At 37.9% G+C, this 4,463-nt stretch overlaps 1 pseudogene; it reads right to left on the reverse strand.

Annotated features, from left to right (window-relative positions):
• Positions 1-1,014: 1,014 nt before the first annotated feature.
• Positions 1,015-1,284, reverse strand: LOC134384431 (cytochrome c oxidase subunit 6C-like; annotated as a pseudogene).
• Positions 1,285-4,463: the final 3,179 nt, after the last annotated feature.

Genomic DNA, 4,463 nt, shown 5'->3' on the forward strand with positions numbered 1-4,463 from the left:
GACTCTCGTCTTCCTCGCACACTTGACATAGAATCAGTCAAAAGATGTCTGTGGCTTGAACTTCAAAATACGTTCAGAATTTGACCTCTTTCATCACCTCCACTGTTTCCACTGTAGCGTCACCTCTCGCTGGGGTCACTGCAATAGTCTCCTCTCTGTTTTCCTTGCTCCTGTTTGTTCAGTGTATTCTCAACATTGCAGTTGGAGCAATTCTTTTAAAACATAAATAAGATCAAATCTTTCCTCTGTCCAAAAGCCTCCCGTGTCTCTCTGATTCACTCACAGTGCAAACTGCTTCACAGTGACCTATAAGACCCTTCCTGGCTGCTCATTCCACGTACCCGTTAACTCTGTTCATTGTCTGCCTCTCTCTCACTCCCTACTTCCTTTCAACCGTGCGAGGCTCCAGAGTGTTCCTTAAGCAACTCAGGGATACCCTTTTCTTAGAGATTTTACAATGACAGTTTCCATTGTCTGGAAAGCTCTTCCTCTGGATAGTTGCATGTGCAGCTTTTCACCTCCTTCAAGTATTGGCTCAAAATCCTTCCCTATGAGTCCTTCTTTAACACCCCATTTGAAGCTGCAATCTACCTATTGATCCAGCCCTCTGCCCTAGCACCCTTGGCTACCCTTGACTACCCTTCTTCTGCTTTACTCTGTCTCTTATTTTCTCATAGCATCAAGAGCTTTTGAACATACTATGTACTTTACTTATTTATTATGCTTTGTCTGTCTTTCCATGTTAGACTATAAGCTCCATGAGTGTGAGGATTTTTGTTTTGTTTGCTTCCAAACACAAATGAAGGCCTTAAAACTATGTATTCAATAAGAAATTAAAATTAATTAAAATTGAATCATGGGAAGGTCAAAGGTCAAGACTTAAATTATTTTATTTTATTTATTTTTATTTTTTTTCACAATATTTGTTAATTGTTTGTTTATTAAGAGAAACTATCCCTTAGCCCACATATTCATTTTCATAGTTCAGGAACACAGGTCAGTGACAAACTTCTATCAATCCAAACTCAATCCAAAGAAATTCTTTGCATTAGAAAACCACTTTGCACTCTGAAAGATACCAGCCTTCCTCATCTCCTCAAAATCTTTCATGGAATCATAATCTCTGTAGAAATCTGCATATGTCTTCTTTTTTGGTTCAGCCACAGCAAACTTATAGAAAGCTGCAACCCCCAGAGATACAGCAAATGCTCCAACAATATGAAATCACAGATGCCTGGCCAGAAGGCCACGCATCTGAGGTTTTGTTAAAGCACCGGAAGCCATCGTAGTTATTGTCCCTCAACACCAACGTCCTTTCTGGCTGAAAGAGAAACAAACTCTAAGTTTTTTTATTATACTCTTATAGTTTGGCTTTGGCCTGGCTTTTCCCTGGACAGTGGAAAATAAGATTTAGCTTAAAGGGTTTCCCCAATGCCCCACCCCTTCATCTTTACCTTGTTAAGAAATAAACAAACAGATACTTTTCTGCTTAGTCTGTTGGATTAGTCCCTTGCATGGATGTTGGTGTCTCCAAGACATGGTAGGATGGAAGACTGTAAGGTGCTATTTTTCATAATATGAGGGAAGGTGCCTGAGATTATCATGACTAAAGTAATGGGCAAAGGGATATCGTATGTGTATTATATGTGTGCAATACTGGGTAGGTTCAAAGAGCAGAGGATTTTCAAGGTTAGAGGAATGACAATGGGGCACAAGAAGGATACCATCTTTGACATGAAATCCTGGGAAACATGAGATGTAATAAAAGAAACAGTTACCATTAGAGAGAGATGCAGGGAGAACCACACTTTGGCTAGGACAAGAAGTTCTTGAAATTGGACACATGTCTTGCCGTGGAATAGCCACTAGTGCCAACATGGGGGTAGTGGTGCCCAAAACAAGTATAAAACTGAAAGAAGATGTTTCTTCTGTTCAGATGAAAAAGGCTGAGTGGGTTTGAGTGTAATCATGGAAGAATTAATGGCTGAGGCTGGCATGTTGAGCGTAGCTCACGTAGTAAACCAGAGGATTAAAATTCTTTCGAGGTGGTAATTCTTCCCACTTGGAATCCAGACAGAGCATGGCATTTGACTGGCTTGTTAGCATGGTCCAGTCTTCTATTCAGATTTCACAAGATATTTTTAGCTCCATGAATCCCTTTACATTTCCGTTCCTGTTATCATCCGTCTATTCAACTGCAACACTTCATAGGACACACATCTGCATGACCCGGAATCACTCTACAACCTCAGCGTTTTGAAAAACGCCACCGTATTTGTAGTTCTAATTGAGCTAAAAGGGTTATTTTTGAATTAAGATTCTTGATGAAAAAGACATAGTAAAGAGATTTTAAAAAATAAAATTACACTCTAGTTATAATAAGAAGCCTACTGAATTAGTTAAAAAAATACTTCTGTGTACAAACATAATGAAGTTATCTAGACGTATGTTAATTGAGATATCACAACAAAATATCTTAAAAGGCATGTACAACAGAAAATATTCGATACCAGTAGTTTCAATGGCTAATTTAAATACCTATATAGAAAAAAGTCGTGGATTTGTTATTTCATATAACCATTTAGCTCTGGTTGTGGCAAAGAACTGAGGTTGTTTTAAAATACGGAAATATATTAATCTTGAAACCCTTTATTTTCAGGAAATTTTTATGGGGTTTAAATATGTAGAACCAACTTGTATACTGTAGGTATGCCTTAAACATAGATTTCCTGTTTTATGAACATATGCCAGAAAGAAAAAATGCTATCTTTCTTTTTGGGCTACTTTTTCTGCCATCAAAATTAGCCCAAACAGTTAATAAAAGTAATAAATAAATAATAAAAGGCTCTGGAAGAAAATTTTAGGGTCCTTAAAACAGAGATTGACAATAAATTAATTAGGTCAGTGGTATAAGTATCCTGATAAACAAAAATTACTCACTGTAGAGCATATACTTTAAGTTGTCAGGTAACAATATTGAGATGATTATAATGATACAGCCAAGCTCGGCCATTGTTACTAGACGCTAGGTATGAGCTAGATAAGATGGGCTTATAGGTGCAGGGTATGAAGCTACTGTCGAAAAGAGGCCTCTTAACATAATATTTAAATCATAGGTAATTTTATAATCATCCAAATGTACATTAATTTTGTTACAATGTTATTGCCCCAAACGGTATGTCTCTTTCAGTGTTTGGAACTGTGGCACTTAGTGAGCTACAGATGAGTTATAGCACTAATTGACCTAACTAAAGTCTTTCCTGGCTTTCTGATTATGGGCTGTGAAACACATGCAGAGCTCCTTCTCTGTCTTTAAAGGCATCACTAACTAATCGATGTGGTGATGCTCAAATGTTTAACGTACTGAGTCTTCTTTCACACACTTTCCAGCCTGCCTGCAGTTAGGTGGGGCTGTTTGGCTCATTTTGGCCAATAGGCTGTGGATAGAAGTGATATCTGTTATCTAGACACCAAAGCAGAAAGGAAAAGTACTCAGACCATCAACAGCAGGATGCATGGTCCAGGCGGTGCAGTTAACGATTTGCTAGTCTCTGTCATCCTGGGTCCTATCACATGCAAGCCCTTCACCCTTCACTTGGAGTTTAGAATCTATCCTGGCTAACGCCAGCACGATGTACAAAAATGACAAAAATAAATTCTGGTAAATGTTAACTAGTAAAAACACATATATTCAAAATTACTTGAAAAACTTAGATCATTAGTCCATAGGGAACAGTTTTTGCAAAGGCACGGTCATGAAGTAACCTGAATGCTAGGTAAACTGCCATTCAGTGGGATCGTCTAGAGCATGTAATAGTTGGGGACTAACTTATGTGGTTCACCTGACTGGACTGTACATGCTTATATGTGTAATAAATCCAGGAGAACGCACATCACTCAAACTCTTACTTAAAGAGAAACTAAGTAAGAACTTCAAAATATTAATCACTCATTAGTCACAATAATGGCCCATAAGTACTGCACCCAGCTTTCTACATCATGCCTGATCCCTAAGTACAATACTAATGACTCGATAGCATATAAGGTCATGATGTCCACATAACTGTTTCTTCTTGAGCAATGATCCTCAACCTTTCCTAGGCATGAGAAATCCCTGGAGGTCTGTAAAACATCCAGGGTCCCCAAGCCACACCATGGACTTATTAAATCAGAATCTCTGGGAGAGAACCCAGACATCTATATTTTGTAAAGATCCTGAAGTATATAAGGTGCAGCCAAAGTTAAGAACCACTGTTCGTGTGAGGAGAAACATGCTATTATGTAATAATATGCTTCATCTTTGGTCTGCATAAAAAAATTATGAAAGTCCATGTTTTATTTCCACCTGAGTAATGACTTCCTACTTGTTTATGGGGTATGCAATATGTTGTCATTTCTAATGATCAAATTTCCTTATATGATTTAACTGCCTTTTTCTTATGAGTGTTATTTGAAAAGAAGAA

This window comes from Cynocephalus volans, chromosome 8 (genome assembly GCF_027409185.1).
Source record: "Cynocephalus volans isolate mCynVol1 chromosome 8, mCynVol1.pri, whole genome shotgun sequence".
NCBI lineage: Eukaryota > Metazoa > Chordata > Mammalia > Dermoptera > Cynocephalidae > Cynocephalus > Cynocephalus volans.